The sequence below is a fragment of the Falco peregrinus genome, chromosome 1 (genome assembly GCF_023634155.1).
Source record: "Falco peregrinus isolate bFalPer1 chromosome 1, bFalPer1.pri, whole genome shotgun sequence".
Classification (NCBI taxonomy): domain Eukaryota; kingdom Metazoa; phylum Chordata; class Aves; order Falconiformes; family Falconidae; genus Falco; species Falco peregrinus.
This window is the reverse complement of record NC_073721.1, coordinates 21387204-21409671: the sequence shown is the minus strand read 5'-3', so window position 1 is coordinate 21409671 and position 22468 is coordinate 21387204. Positions and strand designations below refer to the sequence as shown.

Sequence of the window (22468 nt, the reverse complement as noted above, 5' to 3'; positions counted from 1 at the left end):
TGGTTTTTGTACTGCTGACCTGAGCTTCCAAACTCATTGGCTCAAACACAGCTAAATACCTTGTCATGTGCAGTACTACAGAGCTAATAGGATCAGAAAGGAGCTTACACACATAAAATTAAGCTGCCCCTGCTTAAATATCTAAGTGGGTGAGAGCCAAAATAATCAGCAGCATAAATAAAGCAAGCACAGTTTTTGTTTAATGCTTTTACATGAACAATTTTGAGTAGCTTTCAGACATTACCTATGCTTCATATATACGTGTAGGTTTTTTTTAATTAGACCCTCTCCCTACTGAAATCCATTTACAGAGTAAAAATCTCCACAAAAATACTGACATTCCAGCACTAGACTTCATCTTGGAAAATCTGGATTACAGAAGTAATTACTGACTTGTTTCAGCAGCACAGAGTTTTCAGAGGAATCTCTTTGGTCTCTAAAATGCAATACACTCAGAAATTTTCATGCATTTGCCCTCAGAAACGCTTTCTTTAGGTAAACTTACCACTAGGTAATTATTGCACACCATATTGACAGCTAGCCCAATGTATCCAAATGCATCCCTCAGCTCAAGTAACATGACGATTCACTTACAAAATACTTACAGGACCAGTTACATGGAAAATGGCAGGCACAACCCTGACACAATAAATAACAGTCTTTTTAATGTATCACATTAGGATAAAATTGAAAATATTTGGATACCAGATTTCACCAATATGCTAGGCTCATTTGCTGTACCCTCTGTGAAAACAGGAGGCAGAAAGCTGGGAGTCTCTCTCAGTTCTGTAGAGATACCAACCTGCACACATATGGCCAGTCCAGCATTAATCACAGCCTTGTTTATGACTTGGGGCCGTACAGCCATCAATTACCCTACAGAATTAGAGCAAGTGACAGGCTTATTGCACTCCCAATCCAGAGCTGCCGTCGCCCTCAGTAACTGCACAGGGCTTGCAGCAAAGTCCGATCTAGGGGAGTTTTTTCCAAAAAGAACAGCCTCCTGCTTCCTTCATGTTTCTGGGCCAAAAGTGGCACATCAGCTCCCAGGAGAGAAGAGCAACAGTGCTGCCAAAAAGGACCTATAAGACACAACAAAAGCTGGGCTTTTTGTGAAACTTAACACCAGTTGGAAAAATCTGCCACTTCCTAATGTACCTGTGGCACTGAAAAGCCTGCTTTACACTGAAATATAGATGCATATGAAATTACTGCTTTCATACATAAAGCCAGCCACCCTGACTTCAATGGGATGATATTCCTAGATGCTTAGTAAACTAAGTTTCACGCTTGGGCCCATACACATGCCTGTACCTACACACGCACATTAAAATATATATACATAATAATGTACATATACATGCCACATTGATAGTGTATATAAAGGGCTTCACTCAGGAAGCGAGAACCAGCAGAGCTCTTTTGACGTAACTGCCTCCCTGTTATGTCATCACTACAACGCTATGGAGTTTATTAACGGCTCCCCTTTCTGAGGGAAAGAATACCTTAATCTCATTACCTCCTCATTAACTGATGGTAACAGAAGCATTGAGTCAGACCAACACAGCAATAGATACTGCAGCTGTCCAGCACAAATTTTTGAATCATCAAAAAAAAAAAAAAAAAAGGTATTGAGAATAAAAAAAAACAAAAAACACAAAACCACACCACATAAATATATTTAGCAGTAAGTATGAATTGGCCCTATTTTTTTGTTTTCTTGTGGTTCCTGAAAATAGTTAGATACAGGAGATTACATAAGTAAGTTGTTACAGCTTTATTGCATTAAAAAATCCATTAACCACTGTGTCATTGTTCTTTTGAAAGCTATGACAGGGTTTTTAAATGCATATTTTGTTTATTTTTCTTCCCCAGCTGACAGCTTGTGTCACTGTTATAACCCTTCGCTCCTCCAATTCCAACTATAAGCATTCAATTCCCACATGAACACAACACAGAGATGCCACATAATACCCATTAGTGCACTCTTTTTCTCAATGTAACTTATTTTTTTTTTTCCTTCCTGCAATTCGTATTGTGTGGCCTTTTCACTAATCCAGGACTTGGCAACTGCCAGCTCTTGTTACTATTCCTGCAGCATTCTGGACAAGAGCATAAATTTCATCTTGTATTCACTTTATCTGCTACTTAATATGTCAATGACATTGGGCCAATATGCAAAAAATGATTTGTTACTCTACTTCCATTCTCACAACTGAATCAATTCAGAGTCAAACTACCAATACATTTTTTCACCAACTTTTTAAGTCTACGTATTCACTTGTCAGTTCTTCCATTACAACAAAATCACATCAGTTAAGCAGTATCCTAAAAATAATTGCCAAAAGAACTTTTACACCTACTTTTCACTAAGTATCAAAGAAATTACATGATCTGCTCATTTATAATGGGGCCCTTAATTTTCAGTCTTCAACCTTTTCTCATTATTTTTGACACCAAAAATAGGTAGGAATTACAAATTGCTCATTAATCAATCAAGAACCAGATCCTAAAACTGCATAACAGCCTTGGACTGCATTCCCAGAGTAAACACTAAATAGTTACACATTAAGCAACTAGTTCCTTCCAATGTTGAGCTATGATCACAGATCATAGCCAATGATCTTGGTGTCTTCCTGTGACCAGCATCAGCTAGAGCCAAGGAACCCAGCAGGATTATTTGCTGTTGCTACTGAGGTGGAAAAGGGGTTGGAAGACATCTGTACAGCACTCCAGCCAATCTTGCTGAGGACGCTATCTGCCTTGCTGACTGTGACAGCTGGCCACCTCTGCAGGGCTAGCGATTAACGCAGTACATGGAAGAGAAGTTGCACTGTGCTGCACTATTTAAGGTAATGACATAAAACCATAAATACAATCTTAAAAACAGAAGTAGACACATACTTCTCATCCTTTCCTTCCTCACAGTCACAAATTTCCAGACATTATTAAATATTCTTACTCATGAAAGGTTTGTTAAATAGTAATGACTGTATACAACTACTTTTCTTCCTCTTGGAACAAACAGACAATCTCAAATCAAAAAATCATCCACTTCAGCGCCAGTGTGGCAAAACATGAAAAGTAACAATCTGTGCTACTGAAGTGGAGAATAACACATTGCATCAGGTTACCTCTTCACATCACACTTCCCTTGGGGACTAACGTAGGCACCCTGGCAGCTTGCGGGTCTGCCTTCTGCTTAGTAGTATTAACTTACAAGGTAACACAAGCACTTGCTCCTTTCTCATGTGAAATATGTAAAGTACATCTCTACATCTGGTACCTCCCATGTCTTCTTGCTCATCTACCTGTGATGAGAAATTTGGAACCATACAGACTCTGTCCATATGATAGACAGTACCAATATTGACATAGTTTTGATACTGCTAGTATTATTAATAGTCTATATAAGGAACTGAGATTAATTGCACTTTAGCCTAAAGTTACCCTACAACTAGGTTCAAATGCCACAGTAAGAGCTTGAGAAATCATAGCAGTGCACACTGTGCCAGACCCAAGTAAAGATGATCTTTCTCCTGACCTAAAAAATACACTAGAGGTCCTTTTTCTGGGCAGGCACCACCCTAGACATAAACACATAGTGTGCATTCCTTTACCTTTTCTAGAGATACTCCTGAGCTTATGTCTAGCTTCAGCACAATTATTAACACAGCTCAATGCTTTCCAGCAGAACAAGCGAGAACAGTGTACCTACTGAATGTGCAGAGCCAAGGGCAGGTTCCCCCTACTTGTCCAAAGCTTTTCTCATGGCGAGGCCACAAACACCAGCAGTGCAAGGCTCTGGGTAACACACAGCTGACATGCACCGGGAGGAAATATGAATGCAGAACTCCATGTGGCTCCATAAGAGGCAAAAGGAAGGCCACCCCCGCTACTAACAGTCAAGAACTGTATATAGCTTGGTAAGTAAAGCGAGCAGTGAAGCACAAAAGTGATCAGAGAACTATTCCTAACAGGTATGGAGCTGAAAAAGAAATGTAGAACTGAAAAAGAACACTTTTTAAAGCAACAAAACCAGGCGAAAATATTTGGGTTTTGTTCCCCTCCTTTCTTCTTTCCAGGTTTTACAACTAAGAGAAATAAAGTATCAGATTCATCTGCATGCTGACTACACTACAGCTGCAGCAATGCAAACTCACTCTATACCTGATTTAACTGTTTGCTTAAATGTGTTTATATACTATGTGGATATAGCAATGAATTTGTCTATTGTGCTTTGTGATACTACATTTTATTTACAAAAATAGTCAACCTAGCTTTAAAGAAATCAATTATATATATTATTTGGCATATCGGTATAACTATGAGAAACAACGTTGCTTTAATATTCAAAAAGGGATCTTCTTCCTTCTGCAGATAACATACGGGAACACACCGGTATTTTCAGTGTGTAACAGTAACTCCACTACACTTGTTAGGCACATTAGAATAAATGCAATTCTGATCAGTTTTACGTAATAGGCACACTGCTGTGTGACACTTCATACTCCCTCAATGAGAATATGCAAACATTTATTTTCTTGTGAAGTTTTTTACATTGCCAATTTTGTTGTGCTCAAACACATTACATAACACTTGGAGGATAAAAAGAGTCAGCAAATCTCAAATGTCATATGTCCTTTTTCTTGTGAAGAGAATCTTCAGAAACAGTCTCTGAAATGAACCCAAGTACCTAATCTTGAAAGAAATACTAGGAGATTTAGCTGCTTCTTTCACTCAAGATCTTAAAGCACTCTCTATCCACTTATATGCGCTACATAAAGTGAGCAGATATTGAACAGTATGCCAAAAATTGTTACTTGCTTACACTCAAGACCTTTGCCACACCTTGGGAGAACATATAATGTACATCTTACTGCTGGTGTGACAAGATTAGCAGAAGAGGAGCACCTGTAAACACTTCATGAATCTAAAGATTTTTAGTTCTATGGCTGAGAAGGTACTCATGGGACTGTATCTATGTTCCTGAAACATCTGCTCCTGGTGGAGTGGTACAATCGTAATTTTTTACATGCTTAAAAACAACATGCAACTATTTCAAACACACAAGGCTGATGAGTCATTTTTTACAAACAATATTTCTGGCTGACAAAAGTTGCACATGCTGCAAACACTAATTTGACTTCTGTACTGCCTATGCAATCCCCTATTGTCCTCAGATGCTCCCGGCTGGTACAGGCATATTTCAACACACAAACCTCCATGCAGAATTTCACAGAGAGATTTGGCAGAAGCATAGATGCTAAGTGAGCAGTAATCAAGTAGTTCAGCCAATCAGTTCTCTAATTCACCACAACTGCTATAAATACTACCCATTATTATTGAATATAGCTTTTAGGGGAGAATTACATGCAAGCTTCCTGCAGTATCTAATCTATGTGAAAATTATATAGAACATCACATTAAAGTCTAAGTAAACACTTTGGCATACTCCTAATGTATGTGCATAGATTACTCGGGTGTACTTCTAGGATAAGTACCATTTGGTGTTCAAATCACTGTGGATATTTACAGTTGATCACCCTAAAGGTAAGATATAATTGGTAAACAAGGAACACATACAGAACAACAACATAATAACCACTAGTTGTATTTATTTCACCCTTTATTCCTATGCTCAGGCCAATAGTCCAATGAGGATACTTTTGATTTTTTAAAAAATTAACAAAATGAAATTAGGAAGTTAAAAAACCATTTTTCATTATAATCACATTATGAGCTGAATGGAAGTTTTACAGTTTTCCAGCACCGCAATTGATACAGTGCTACTTTGAAACCTGAGCTGCATTGCAGACAGAGGCAGAAGAGCTCTCAACAGGCAGAGCTTTCCGTGGGGCTGCACGTACTCACAACAGGTGTCACACTGTGCGCTCTGCCAGGGTCACTTCTGGAGAAAAGACTTACACAGCCCAACAGCGTATCTCAGGGCTCCACTGAAGACATCTTTTCAGCTTACAGCATTTAAGGCAAGGAAAAGTCCATTGGTCATGGCAAAGGCTGGCACTTACTTCAGCAGCAAAGTGCTGGAGATGGAAGAATAAATATGCAGCAGCAGCAGATAATAAAAGAAACAAAACGGAGGTAGGTAATAAGAACTGACAAACAGAAGGGAGACACTGGTGTGTTTGCTAGATTACTGAAGAGATCAATCAACACAGATGTGATGGTGGTGACATTCACTTGGCTAACTCATATATTTAATTATCTGTATTATTTATCCTTCTCAGTGTAGGCACCTTGTCTAGACTGATTACACCCAGCTATAAACTCATCTTCTGGCTTTCTCTTTCTTTTGTCTTATTTTTGAGATGGCTTTCACTACGCAATATGGTGCAGTTGCAGTCTCCTTCCAGATTTCTGCCTCCTTATCACTGCGAGGCACTGACAAATTGTTGCTGTTTAGTTTTTCCCACTGATGACTTGAATTATCCGCTACCAGCCACAGCAGTGCCAGGCCATCACCTTCCATGGTTGTTGATGTTACAACTGCCTCTCAAGACAGAGAATAGCTCCATTTTCTGTGGGTGTAGGGTGTTGAACTGGAGAAATATTCACAGCTTGACTGGATTTGTATATAGGACACGTCAGGACCTCTCCACAAGATGACGCTTCCTCCAGAAGCACATGTGCCCTAAGCTAGCAGATATCAAACTAGCTACAAGCATGAAACAATGATCTTGTACAGAACAGTAGATGTCCTAAATCACTGCTGAAAGACAAGGTGATAATCTCACAAACTCCCTGACAAAAGATACACTAGAAGACCTTGGAGCAGCAGCCTGAGCCTTCCTCATACAAAGAAACTTCTGCAGTCAGATACATTAGGTAATAAAACAGTCAGGAAGAAGGAATGTATTCTTTTTAAATCCTACCCAGACAAGCCATAGAGGGAAGTCTAACTGAAGACCACTTCAGTAGTGACATAAGCAGTGGGAACATGAGATGCAGCTGTGAAGTATGATACTTCACTCAGTTAAGTCATCGCATTAACATGTGAGCACAGAAAAAGCCCTAAGCTGGAAGACTGTTGGAAAACAAAACAACAAAAAAAAGCACTAAGACCTGTAATCACATGGTTCAAGGACACAGCAGCAAGAACAAAGCATTTCACAACCCATTTTTTAAAACAATGGTAGCATATTCAGAACTTGCATTCATTTTAAAGATCTGGCACCAGTTTCTGGAACACTTGTTGCCTGCAGCCACATTTGCAAGAACAACCCCCTTAGCAGTGCCCTAAACTGGTACCAAAATTCTGCCTCCACATGTCTCCACAGGATTCATGTGGGCTGCAAAATGACTGCTCTCTCCTTGGAGTGGCTTTTATTGCAGAAAAAACATTGTCCATACAGTTTGTAAAGTGCCTTTATAACAAAGTCACTACAGAACCTCATACCTGAGCTAGTAGGCAGGGTGAGATTACCCACCCTGAGTTAAGAATGCAGACCTTGTAGATGAAAAGCACCGCAAGCTGCACTACCCATATTCTCCAATGCAGATACAGACAGTTTACAAAAAACCAAAAAATACCAACCTCACACTTTCACGTGCAAAAAACCAAGGAATACAAATGCAACTCTACAGAGTAAAAGTAAAAATAACAATAAATACATTAGGATTTACAGATGGAGAAAGAAAATGGAAATAATTAATTGAATCACCGTATTTAAGAAAAAACATAAACCAGGAACAATTATATTTTACTGGGGACCTAAATATCAATTTTAACAACCTCAAGAATCTCATGCATGCTTGTCTCCTCATTATTTTGATTTCATAGGTTATTTAATATAAACCTCAGGTGCCTCACTAGCAGGAGTAGAAAAGCATTTTTATTAAGCGATTTTATCAATTCTTTTCTTGCCTTTTGGTGGTAGTGAGCATCTATGCCATCTGTCTTAAAAGAACAGAATTTCGTAGACCTACTCTAAAACAGCATTAGAAACACAGGCACACTGTTTTCATCATTACCTGCTTTTCAAAGCCGTCAAAGGAGCTGTGCTCCAGGTAACAAGTGTATCTAAAAAGCCTGTAAACATTTCAGTACAAGATGTTTAGAATTCAGACATGAAAATCCTAAATTCACTTAGTACCATTGCAGCTAAACTCATCCAGGTACAATTTCTAAACTGTTCCACAGAACAGGCATAAAAAAATCCTACCATAACACAGCTTTACCAACAGCTCATTCCTTCCAATTACTTGACATTATATTGCAAATAGAGAGCTTGTAAGAAATATGGACAGAATCTCTGGTAAGTATATGATATAGATAATGGAAACCAATGTAATCCACAAAATCCAGTTCTGCTACCAGAAATTAAGGACAGTTATCTTCCTAGAAAGATAAAACCAGACAGCTCAAGAAAGAAAGGGGGGGAAGGGAAGTATCATAAAAGAACAGTTTTCTGATTTAAGTGGTGAACAATCTAGGATTACTTAACAGCTTTGTTGGCAGATCTCAGAGGCACTGAACTAAAGAAGATTACATGAAGTAGTATACATCAAATCTGGTTTTGCCTAAAAATGTCCTTGCCCATGCCTAAGAGCATGGGAAAGGCATAGTAATGCAATTCACCAACCACCATGCTAAACACAATGAAGGTAGGTATAATTTCCTATCTTTCCACATTATTAAAATAGGGAAACACCACTCACACTATGGTTCAATTCTTCAGTGCTGCTGAAATGATGAGAAATATCACCTGCTAAAAAATTCCCAACCACTACTAAAAGTTTTCTGTTACATTAAGTAAGTTTACATAGCAAGCAATTGTAGCTCATGGGGAGCCACAAGAAAACTGGAGATTATACACTCAAGTAACTCGACAGGTTTTTGAGATAACCAGTCCAAATAACAGGTAATACCTCACAGCACCATACTCGGGTGTCAGCTCACCTGCATTGCAGCCCTTCAATAGTCCTTCAGTTTTAACAGCAGTTTGTCACTGAACAATCACAATTAAAAAACAAAACCAAACCACATACATTTTATGATACATAATAGTTCTCTTCAGCAATCTAAACCATTCAAGTATTCTTTTGCTCAAAAAGAATATTCTTACACTATCATTGTAGATTTTTTTCAGCTATTTTTCTGAGAAGGGTAAGAGTCCAGCAAGAATGGCAAGAAACAGCAGCTATCATAAGGGAGCCCAAAGAGGATCAACATGCCTTGCCTGATACCAAGGACAAAGTGTAGTCTGCTCACTCACTATCCCTCTTTTTGTTTTACTGCAGCATGGATTTGTAGCGTATTTCACTATTCTCTCCCTCTTGGCTTAAGAAGGAGAGATTCTTCATCTCATCCTCTTTGCAAGTTACTGTTTCTCACTTCTCCATGCCAACAAAAATTGTTTCTTTCTTTCTGTCTTTCTTTTCTTCCTATTTGGCAAACATGTTACCCAAGTCAGTATTTTAACTCATACTGGGTAGATATAAAAGATGATGCAACAAGAGAGATATTGGCTTCCATCAGCCAGTTCAGGCTTTTAAGAATCATAGGGTTGACCAAACATGCAGACGACACACAGCGCACTGCAACACTCACAAAAATTCCTCTGAGCTTTCCAGTGTGCACACCATAATATAGTTCTGTCAAAGGGCACCTCAAATGTACCAAGAGAATAGGTGTGGAGTCCAAAAGCATTAGCAGTACAGATATGATACAGAACCTATGTTTTGTTTTAGCTAAGGCAATCATTCAAAGCAGGAGCTCATCAAAAAGACCCTCAAGAAGAAGTCTGAGCTCTGTAGCTCTTGTCAACAAGATCCTCCAGGGAAGAACAGAACTGATGAAGGAAAAAACCCCAACCATCTAACTTTTAGCAGCAGATCAATGAAATACATCAGTACATTTTATCTCTTAGCTGACAACATTTGGCCTCATGAAAGAGACTATTAGACAAAACTGGTAAGAAAAAAAAAAATCTCCAAAGCACAGCACCATCACAGCACCAACTTCGTAGATAATTGTGAATTCTGACCTACAGCACAGATACCTAAAACAAGAAGATCTAAAAGTTGTTCACACAACAACTGCTTTGAACTACAGGCTTGCATTTCTACAGTCACACACTGAAGGCCTAACTTTTCATTCATATCTGATTAGCATATGAGAACAACGCATAAAATACGTTACCAACTGGTTTTGTTTACAGGACATTTACTTTTTGTCTAATTACCAACAGAGGAGAAATTGACTTAGATGGCTTTGAAAGATAAGCGAAATTAAACATGTTTGGTCCAGCAGCCTGTCATAACCTCATCACAGGCTCACGTGTTTTCAGAGAAGAGCAATATAGAAAAAAGCACCCCTACAGAAAAAGCAATCACTTCATTGCTTTCCTGGAGAAGACAGCATCCATAGAGGCAGTGTTGCCCCAGTACCTGTGCAGCTGGCACTTAATACAGTAGTGAGGGCTCACAGACAGTACTTCAGACAGCACAAGCTAGGCTTTCCCTCACTGGTGGCAGAGTCAGGCATTTGCATAATTAAGTTGGAAAACTTGAACAAAGACAACGACTTCAAGAACCTTGCCTATATTTTTCATGACTGAAAACCTCGTCTCCCTTGGATTAAGCATATTTGAAAATTTTCACAATGTAGCCTCTTTGAGGGTAGACATGATTTGTGGCAAGGTGAAAGGATGCCTCACCTTACATGCAGAGACATAGTGGCCCTTCCTCTGTACCCTACATGGAAACATAGAAAGCAACTCACCTTAATAAGTGTGCACACAGTTATAAACACAGTGCAGGGTTTTTAAAATACCATCCAACACCAATTAATCTACAGAAAAGTTGCAGCCTTGCTCATAATCCTTCATAAGATTTCTGGGCTACAAAGCAAAGGGAAGCAGTTTTCTAGCTTTAACAACTCTGGCTACATAAAACAGAAAGATTGCCTTAAGGAAGAAACCAAAAGCTTTCTTAAGCAATGTTACAATTACTGCTTTTTAATTCCTTGCTTAGGAATAGGTCTGATCCTCTTTGCCACAGGTACTGAAAGAGATGTCTGTAGTTACAACATGGGATCAATGAACATTGCTCATTCCTGGTCTCCACACTCAGTTAAGCACTAGTTACAGAAAGCTGTATTTCTCTCCCCAGGCACAGGCTTTAGGGTATGTAAGTCATTACTGTCTATGCTTATGGGGGTTTATGTACAAAGTACCTTTCCTTTTAAAGAAAAAGTCTCTTCTAGGGACTAGTAAAAAATAGACTGCTTAACTCATAATAATGCAATAATAGCAGTATTTGGTTTGACAGTTTATAACATGAAATTTTAGTGGTAGAAGGGAGAAAGGTTTTCATGAAATCATAAATGCTGCAATCCTAAAATAATCACTCTACTTAAATACACCTTCAAAAGGTAAACTAGTTTATTATTACTGGTATAGAGGGAATTCTTTCTCTGTGCTAAATGAAAATGTCAGGTGTTCAGAATCACAACTCTTTTTCTTCTTTTACCCCCATCTTCAATCCAGCAATAACATATCCCATTATCTGTTTCACACAAATTAGCAGGAAAAAAAAATAAGCTATTTTCACACAGATCCTTCTTATGTGAAATAATACAAGTTTTCACAGGCAACAACTTATTGAATGGATGAAAATGGAAAAAATCACAAGCTGAGAAAAATTAATTTCTGAGCATCTAAGTGGAAGAAAATTGTGCCACATGTTAGAAAGGTATATTGGTTATTACTGCCTCAGCACAATCAAATCATTTGCCTGGCTACATGGAAAAAGTGCTACCTATACAAAGATCAAGAGACAACCCTTTTTATTAGTATATTTCCTTGAATCTTGTATTTCACTGAAACATTAAAAGGAGAAAAAGTGTTCTAGCAGACCTGCCAAACAGTACAAGTATCACAGATAACACCAAACACTTCTTAGCAAATTTTCAGAAACCAGAAAATTTTATGCACACTAGTACTTTTTAAAAGGTAAATAACAGAATACCAGATCACAGCAGCATAGCAGGCTCAGCAGCTTTCTCTCTGGAACAAATTTTTCCCTGAGTTGGGCACTGTAGCACACCCTCCGTCAGTTCAGACTCACATGCAGCTGTCAGAAGCTGCCTGAGCTGGGCCACAGCCCGTGCAAAGGGCTGGTTAGATCCAAATCTTTGCAGTTGCAGTGTTGGTGGTCATTATGCCCTCCAAAACATTAATACTCACTGTAAAATTTAACATACTTTCTTTTTTCACAGAGTTCTATTACAAGCACTGCAGTGCTGTGAATACTCACTTTTATGGGGGCTTTCTAGCAAACTGCCTTGTCATTAGAACAAATGCTAACTAATATTTTTAATTAAATTCCAATGTCCCACCAGTTTTGGAGTGATGGCTCTTCCTAGGGCTTGGCTGCTCTGCAACAGTAAATGGAAGGCTGGTATGGCAGGAAAGAAGAAAAATACCCACGTATCTTCTATTCAAATGCAGCAAACCAAAAGTGCTGCTCTGCTAGAAAGCGTAGCTGAACAACTAAGAGCCTCAGCACTATGTAAGACACATGTATACAGTAAAAGACTATTATAATTACCAGAAAAAAATTCCTGTTAACAGGAGTATCATCTAGAATAATATACAGAAACAAAGGCAGCTAGGGTGTCCCAACACACCAGACAACACCCCTCAGTAAAAGCTGCAAACCTGAGCCTGGGTGACAAGACTGACAGCACAAAATCACGAGTACTTAATAATTCCAAAGTTCAACAAGGGAACATATGAAGTCCTGTACCTGGGGAGAACAAATTCCAAATGAAGACCTAGAAATCTGCTACACGTTTACAGATCACATGCCTATTGACAGATAAACTCCCAGCCTTCAAAATGTCAAAAAGCTGAGGAGAAATTTGATCAAATATTTCAAGTAACAGAAAAAAACATTAGCAATACAAACCCATTCAATAGTTCTGTAAAAGCACCTCTACTCACATCAGCATCCAAAAGCAGTACATCACAAGCGGGGCCAGGCAGTATAGTGTGGACATAAGAAAAAAAATATCAGAAGCACTCACCCATGCACTGTGATTATTCTATATCCACTAGCATTCATGAGCCAAACAGGATGCTTAAGGGACCATTCATCAAAAATAATTCTGAAAATGAAGAATAAGGAAAAGTGCCATTTTAAAGATAAATAGTATGTATTTCTTCAATTTGAAGGTTACTTTGGTAATGCTGCTTGTGAAGATAGCCTTTCATCCTACAGCACAAAGTTAAATAGCTCTGAAAACAGACAGGCAGTTCAATCAAGTCACTTTCCCTCCACACTCATTAACTAAAAAAAGAAGTTAATGTTTTCCAAGTGATGAAAAATTAGGATACCACATTTCAGAGACCTCCTCCGACCCTTCCCTGCAATATCACCAACCACCCTTATTATCTCCATGAATTTATCTAATGCAATATTCTAACTTCCCCTAAACATCTTCTAAACTCTTTCAATGTAACCAGTATTCTCAGCTTCCTCTAACATCCAGAAGTTACCACTGGTAAGAGGTGGTGTAAGGCATGGCTGATTCAGAGCTACCCTTTCCAAATGGTCAGAATAGTTAAATACAGCCAGTAACTGTTTAACCCACGTTGCAGTTTCACTATCATTGAAGATACTAATTATCTGTTTTCTACAGCCAGCAGCAAGTTTCCTTCAAAGCAAGTAAACAAACTTTTGAAATCTCTTCCCCTGTGTACTCCTGATCAGAAATGCATGGTGAGGTCAACAATTATGGGAGGGAAGCTGACAAATGAGAAGGAAAAAAAGGTATTTGAGGCTGCAGCAAGAACCAAGACTAAATACGTTGTCAGTGACATCACCTACAACTCTGTCTGTAATACAGCATAGTAGGAAAGCACCAACTGAGTTTTCAAAGACTGACGATCTCTCCGATCTATGTTCTTCTGTGTCCTTGCCTTTTATACCATCCACCGGCAAAAGCAAGCTGAGCACCCTCTGAGTTTAAGAAGAGAGGTACTGCACAGTGCTGCACAACATCAGCATATTTTCTGCTGACTGCCAAGGAGCAAAACTTAGGCACTGAATGACTTCAGTGATGTCTTCATTTACTAGCATAAAAAAAATCCAGTAACATCAATTAAGAGTATTCAAAGCTTTGGAACTATTGGCAGACCATACAGATGCGTATAATGAGAAGGCTTTGTTTCTCAAGAACAGAGGGGGGTGTTCCAACAAACATAAGGTTTTATATGTGCTTCAAACATACATGCTTTCCCTTGCTCCACCACACTGTGGCATGAAAGAAACAGCCAGGTGGATTTTAAGGCATTTGAACTGGAAGAAGAAAATGTATTAAAGAAAAACAGCCTTCTGCACATCAACTTTCCTAGCACTTTGTGTACCTGAGCTGAGTCAGCAAAACTGGTTAAAAAGTATAGTTAATGCTGCGAGGGCAACAAGCACTTACTCATCTTAGAAGTTTTACAGACAGCTGATGCTTTCCAAAGTCAATTCAGTTATATAAACTGAAACCTCCATGTAAGGTGCAGCACATTTATCATCAGATTATCAAGGTGCAAAGTTAGTAACCACATGTAGGTTGGCCCACCCTTTACAGCATTCAAACAGTAGATGAACCTGAAAGATCTACTATCTAAAGTGCTGATATAAATTAATTTGCTTAGGACACTATACAATACCACCTTGAGTTCAGCTGGCATTGACTTTTGTGGCCGTTACATTTAACATGAGAACCGTAGCTCAACTGTTTTCATAGAAGATACTGTATCAACACTGATTGTTCGCTCACTCTCTGAACAAATTCTATATCAAAGGAGCTTCACAGTTGACACTTACCAACAGCTGGTTTTCTGTCCTGAGCAGCTGGCAGACAAAGTGTACCCTTGTCATAATTAACATTCACGTTACAAGCCACCAGCACTGCTGAAGGTTGAAATCTAAATTTGTGATCATCAGTAGTTGTTCTCACAGCTCGTGACACAAGAACTGTCCTCTCTACCTACAAAAACAGTCAGTCTTGAAATGATAGTAATGTAGTATTAAAAAAAAAAAAAAAGGACTGTTTACTACAGCAACTAGTATTTTAGTATTTTAACTGTCTGCCTCTGCAGCGATGCTCCTAGGTGGACCTCCATTTGGCTTGTGCCTTCAAGGCACTGCACTGCAGTAGAATAAACTTCTGAAGTTTGAGGTTGCTCTGTGCTACCAAGCACATCATTCGACCTTTCTATTTTTTCCTTCATTTAAAAGAGGAAGATAATAGTACCAGCTATACCAACTGCACAGCAGTGTTGAAAGGATTAATTAGCTAACATCTCTACAGTCTTAAGCATGCAGAACATCACAGATGCACAGTGTAATTACTATTAGGTGGGTAATTTCTTCGACTCATTGGGACAACACACATTTCATCTGTCATTTTTCATAGCACAGAAGTCTACTACCAAATAACCCCAGCTAAAAAGAAACTTGAATAACATGGCATAAACTGTTCACTGAAGGGCTTTATCTTTTTTGAGCATCTATTATTTCTCATTAGTATTTAGGGACAGAAATTTGTGAGCTGCTGATACTCACAAAGCCTTAAAGCTAGCCACAAATGACTGCTGACAGAAAAAAAAAAACCACTGACCTACTTGTTAAGTGTAGCATCCTCCCAAAATCCATGTTCAGAACTTCACTGAATCATCTTTCCCTGGCTGCTAGCAATGTCCATAAAGGCTTTAATTACTGGCCAAAGCTGCAGCATTCAAATCAGCTCTAGACCTATTATCTGATAAAAAGTTATTCTCATTAGGGTAAACCGATGTGGCTGAGATCAGTAAAGGTACTGGAACATCAACCAGATACAGTACACTGGTCACACATTTTGAAAAATGCCATAGTACTTGGGATTTCTCTTCTTCAGGCCTTGGTATATAACATCTATAGTCTGAGAGCTTTGATACCTCCTGTAATGCTCACCTGCTTTCCTAAAAGAAGCCAGAGAACAGAGGAAAGTCCCCATGTACAAATAGAGATCATAATTACTGCAGACTCAAAAGTAAGATCAGCTAGATTAGAAGAAAGGTGATGGGAGCTTAGTGTTTGTGCAAAATCTGGGGAAAAACCTAGGCAGAAAAGGAGCTAAGTGTGACAGAACTGAAAACTGTACATGTTTGCATGCCAAGTATGATGCTAACTCAATATTAGTTACTTCATACTGAGAATTACAGATTATTCCAGGACATTGTTATTCTTTCTCTAGACTAAAACTTAATGCTTTTCATAGAAATTTAGGTCAGCACACAATCACAGACATAAGCCTCCTGAACACACATTGAGTGACAGTTTAAAGCACTACTAAACCAAACAGCCTAAGAAATACAGCAGGTAGAGATGTCATCAAAAGTCGCAGTATACTGTCTCTCTTGTAGATTCGCTGTTGGATGTGCAGTGCCATTAATCTTTGGTAGTCTGCAAGAAAAACATAGTTAACAGACCTACTCAAAGTAACACAACGCACTCCAGGCACTTCACTACTTAAACGGGGTTTGGGGCCTTTCATTAGTTGTAGTCCAACTACAACAAAATCCTATGAAGTGGGTGGACTGACAGTGCTTTTATAAGAATCTCCAAGGAACATCACCTGGCAGACTTTCATTTCCCCAGGACACATGCACTAGACTAAGCACCACTGAATTCTCACAATTACAGGCTCACAGACAGATGTGTCTGGTAGCAGCCAGCTGGGATCATTTAAATCAACTTTAACACGTAACACTGCATTGCAAAGTAGGAAAGCACAGCACCGTTCTCACAGCTTCTTGCTTTTACCAACCTGTCACCCACAGAAAGGTGCTCACAAAGCCTATCAGTCACAGCTCAATTTCAAACCCTTCGTGATCAGCTAGCATTAAATAAGCCAAATCAATGGCTTGATTGCAGATTTGCCAAACAGAACTGCAATATGCATGCATTAGAATGATTAGACAATTTGCAACTTCATTACCTCCTATAAAGATACATGAGATATCGCCCTAAAAGTGGCATGCCTATTTTAAACAGTATTGAAACATACAGCTGTCCTTTTTCCCCCACAGAAGACTACATGATTAACAGCTGACATACTAAGACAAAGCCTGTCGTGCCTGGCCCCTAACAAAAGCCTTGACCGTGCTATCATTAACCAACTTCAAAATAAAAATTCAGAGAAATTTTGAAAATACTTTAAAAAGCACTGTCAAATCTAGTTTTATTACTGCTTCACTATTTGTACCTTCTAGAAACAGTAGACAGGCAATTAGTATTTGACACATCATCATTTTGAGGTGAAGGCAAGCAGCCCTAGCGCTGGCAGCATCAGCAGTGAACACTGCAGCACGGTGCACAGGGTTTTTTCCCCAAACCAGGAAACCTCAAGGGGAGCCAAGAGAGCTGCCATGAGCTTATGTGACAGCAACTGATAGGACCTGGGTGGGATCAGGAGCAACATCACGCAAGGACCCCCCCACCCATAAAACAATCCCTTAGGGCAGGGCCAGGAGCAGCAGCACCCAAGGTAGTCCACACCTATAAAAGAAATCCACAGGGAACACTAGCAACCAGGAGCACCAAGAATGGGACATGGCATAGCAAGATGTGTGCTTCAGCACTGCCAGCTTGTCTAGGGAGCAAAGGTATTGACCCATCAGAAAGCCATGCATCTCTCAGCTCTGCACCCACCACAACTGAGGCAGCTGCCTCCTTGAAAGAGTCCTGACAGGCAGACAGGACATGATATGGAGAATTCCCTATCCTCTCTCCACCTGGCACAGCGACTTAAGGAACAGGGGGCAATTGCAACAAGCTCCTGCCCGTCACATCTCTTCTGTGACTACCCCACCTTCTCACGTGCCCTTGCATGATAGTTATGAGGCTCTGCAAGTAGAACTATATAATAATGACAGCAATGGTTCATCTAGCACGGAGGTGTCACTGAGTTTAAGTCAGCCTATGCCCTGCATCAAAAACTCTTCCATATAGAAAAAGCATGGATCATTATCACAGGACACTTCCTTTTAGAAGGAACAGAAGGCCCAATATACAGACCGGACCCACTTCGACAAGTCTCCTGCCTCCCTGGAGACCAGGCTAAAGGTGGGAAGGGAAAGCTTCCTACCCCAGCACACCCTCAGATTATTATAGATTATTGATTTTTCAAATAGGCAGCAATGAAAATGAAACAAGTCATCCAACAACAATCAAAGGAGACCACAGGGCCTTGGGACAACTGGTTAAGGGATCAGGAGAACAAACAGTGTCCTCCTCTATGCTTACAGTCACAAAAAAGCGATGAGGGAAAAAACAGGAAAAACCAGCAGATCAATACATGCTCCCAAGCCTGGAGTCACCAGTAGAATTTGGGGGTTTTTGAACACGGGTCAGTTTACATGACACAGGCCTGCTGGCAATGGACACTGAGCACAACTCTCAAAAGGGGAAAAGGATCCTTGCACAGGAGTTAGCAGGGCTCACTGAAAAAGCTTTAAACTAGATTTGAAGGGGGAAAGGAATAAAACCAGGCTTGCTAGAGATAAGCCTGGGGCAGCACACCAGTGTTTGAGGGACAGTGTGCTAACAAGGTCCTTCCATCTGCTGTGTCTGTGAAGGCAGGAGAAGGAGATCCATGGGGCAGTAAACACTTAAGGGTTATTGATGTGTGAGAAGCCACAGAAGCACCTGAAAATGGTCCCATAGGAATCAGGACTTCTCCCCACAAAAAGGTGGCAGGTTCAGTAGCCCAACTGAAGTGCGTCTATACCAATGCATGCAGCATGGGCAATAAACAGGAGGAGCTGGAAGCCATGTGCAGCAGGAAAACTGTGACATAGCTGCCATAATGGAAACATGGTGGGATGACTTGCACAGCTGGAGTGCTGCGACAGATGGCTGTAAGTCTTCAGAAGGAATAGGCAAGGAAGGAGAGGGGGTGGGGCAGCCCTGTATGCTAGGGAGTGTTTGGATTGTCTAGAGCTTAATGATGGTAGGGATAGGGTTGAGCGTTTATGGGTAAGAATTGGGGGAGGGCCAGCAAGGTGAATATCCTGGTGGGAGTCTGTTACAGACCACCCAGCCAAGCTGAAAAGGCAGATAAAAATATTTTACAAGCAGCTGGGAGAAGTCTCACAATCGCTAGCTCTGGTTCTCGTGAGGGAATTCAACATCTCAGATGTCTGCTGGACATACAATACAGCAGAGAGGAAACAGCCTAGGAGGTTCCTGGAGCGTGTGGAAGATAACTTCCTGACACAGCTGGGCAGTGAGCCGGCCAGGGAAGGCACACACTGGACCTGCTGTTTGTGGACAGAGAAGGACTGGTGGCTGATGGGGTTGGAGAACATCTTGGGCATAGCAATCGTGAAATGATAGTTTTCAGGTATCAGAGGAGTAAAGAAAGGAAGTCAGCAGAACCGCTACCTTGGGCTTCTGGAGGGCAGACGGCCTGTTCAGGAGACTAGTTGACAGAGCTCCTGGGGAGGCAGTCTTGAAGGGCCAAGGAGTCCAGGAAGGCTGGACATTCTTCAAGAAAAAAAAATGTAAAGGCACAGGAGCAGGCTGTCCCCATGTGCTGAAAGACCAGCCAGAGGGAAAGACAACTAGCTTGGCTAAACAGAGACCTTTGGCTGAAACTCAGGGGAAGAAAATAATTTTAAAATAAAAGTATACGGCCTTTGAAAAAAGGGGAAGGCAACTCAGGAGGACCACAAGGATATCATGACATTAAGCAGGGAGAAAATTAGAAGGGGCAAAGCCCAATGAAAACTTAATCTGGCTACTGCCATGAAAGACAATACAAAAATGTTACTGTAAATTCATTAGCAAAAAGAAAAGGGCTAAGGAGAATCTCCATCCTTTATGGGCTGCAGGGGGAAACAAAGGATGGAGAAAAGGCCTTAATGCCTTCACTTAAATGCCTTCCTCAGCTCAGCCTCTAATAGTCAGACCAGTTATTCTCCGAGTACACCAGCCCTCTGAGCTGGAAGATGGGGAACAGAACAAAGCCCCCTTTGAAGGGGAAATGGCCAGTGACCTGCTACACTGCTTAGACACACAAAAGTCTATGGGGGCCAGATGGGATCCACCCAAGGCTATTGAGGGAGCTGGTGGAAGTGATCGCTGGGACATATTCAGTCATTTACCAGCAGTCTTGGCTCACCAGAGAGGTCCCAGAAGACAGGCGGTTAGCAGATCTGATGCCTGTCTACAAGAAGGGCAGGAAGGAGCATTTGGGGAACTACAAGCCTGTCAGCCTGACCTCGGTGCCAGGGAAGGTTATGGAGCAGATCATCCTGAGCACCATCACACAGCACGTGCAGGACAACCAGAGGATCAGGCTCAGCCAGCATGGATTTGTGAAAGGCAGGTCCTGCTTGACGAGGCTAATCTCCTCCTATGACAAGACAACCTGCCTAGCGGATGAGGGAAAGGCTGTGGATGTTGTCTACCTGGACCTTTGTAAAGCCTTTGACTCAGTCTCTCACAGCATTCTCCTGGAGAAACTGGCTGCTCATGGCTTGGATTTGTGTACTCTACACTGGGAAAAAAAAAAGTGGTGGTGAATGGAGTTACACACAGCTGGTGGCTAGTCACAAGTAGTGTTCCCCAGGGCTCAGTACTGGGGCCAGTTCTATTTAATGTCTTTATCAATGATCTGGACAAAGGGATCGAGTGCACCCTCACTAAGTTTGCAGATGGCACCCAAGTTGGGGGCCATGGGTGCAGTGTTGATGTGCTGGAGGGCAGGCAGGCTCTGCAGAAGGATTTGGACAGGCTGGACCCATGGGCCCAGGCCAGTTGTATGAGGTTCAACCAGGCTCAGTGCCGGGTCCTGCCCGTGGGTCACAGCAACCCCACACAGCCCCACAGGCTGGGGCAGAGCGGCTGGGAAGCTGCCTGGCGGGGAAGGCCCTGGGGGTGCTGGCTGACGGCCGGCTGGGCATGGGCCAGCAGTGTGCCCAGGTGGCCAAGGAGGCCAAGAGCATCCTGGCTTGTGTCTGAAGCAGCGTGGCCAGCAGGACCAGGGCAGGGACTGTCCCCCTGTCCCCGGCACTGGTGAGGCCGCACCTCGAATCCTGTGTTCGGTTTTGGGCCCCTCACTGCAGGAGGGACGTAGAGGTGCTGGAGCGTGTCCAGGGAAGGGCAGCGGAGCTGGGGAAGGGGCTGGAGCACAAGTCTGATGAGGAGCAGCTGAGGGACCTGGGGCTGTTTAGCCTGGAGAGGAGGGGGCTCAGGGGGGACCTTGTTGCTCTGTACAACTGCCTGAAAGGAAAACAGCAGCACAAATGCTAAATTTATGAATGGAGTGACAAATCAGGTGTATCAAAGTCTTCTTGATCACAAGTGACCAAAGATACACATAGAAGGAGATAGGCATCACAAGAAACAGATTATTAGGAATCCTGTCTTCAGCTAATAGCTGAGTGACTACCTCGAAGCAAACTACGTAGCAAAAGACCAGTATTTTCAGCTAAAGCACTGACATTTTTTGAAACTGAAAGCACTTTTTGCAGATGGAAAATTATTATTCTTACTCACCACTTGCAAGGTGAAAATTAGCAGTTACATACAACTCTAACCACTGCATGTTGTTTAGAAGAAACTTCTGCCTTTTGCTTTATGCAGAATCCATGTCAGAATTTAAATAAACTTGAATCAGTCAACAGCCTGAACAGCAATCTGCATTTTACTAAACCACTGTGCTTATTTTTTTAATGACCGTTCTTCTGTGTGTCCTCCTTTAAACTCCTTCCACACATCATATAATAAGCAGTCAACAATATAGCAGACCTCCCTTGCCTGCTACATGTCACCTTGAAACTCCTGTGTAGTTGTATGCTCCAGAAGCAGCTAAAATTAAAGCTTGAGCACTTAAATGTAAAAATTCGGATGTTAATCTAGTTTAAATAATTTAATGGCAAGGAAAAAAAAAGAGCACTTTCCCACATAAAAAAACAGTTTGCAAATACCATGGACATGGCAGGCAAACAGCGAACTACCTCTCTATATAGCCTCATCTACTCAGTACCTACACATATGCCAAAATTTAAGAATACGAAGGATATCAAGGGCAGAGAACATCCCATACTTAAATACCTACATATGTGTTACTGAAGAGTACTTTGTTGTTGTGTAAAAGCAGCAAATCTACTCAGTTTCCAGGAAAAACTGTATTGTCTGAGTTGTACTCCTGCAATTCATTTATACCTACCTCCAAACAAAAGATGGTAATTTCGCTTGTTGCCATTAGGTATCATTATACTCCTATACTTTATGATTTTATTCATTACTGTTAATGAACTGATTTCAGATATCAGTAACTACAGTGTCTTCAAATTTTTAACAAAAGGCTTCCACAATGAGCCAATAATTCAAGCTAATAAATCCTGACCAAAATCCCCCTCTCAGACTTAAATTAACAATTAAGTATCATTAG

At 40.9% G+C, this 22468-nt stretch overlaps 1 protein-coding gene across 2 annotated transcripts in view; it reads right to left on the bottom strand.

Moving 5' to 3' along the window:
* PCDH15 (protocadherin related 15) overlaps positions 1-22468 on the bottom strand; it is an 821537-nt gene that overhangs the window by 739791 nt on the left and 59278 nt on the right. For both annotated transcript variants that reach the window (XM_055808474.1, XM_055808447.1), the window contains exon 3: positions 13055-13135. The gene's annotated coding sequence lies outside the window, so the exon portion shown is untranslated. The remainder of the gene's footprint in view (positions 1-13054; positions 13136-22468) is intronic.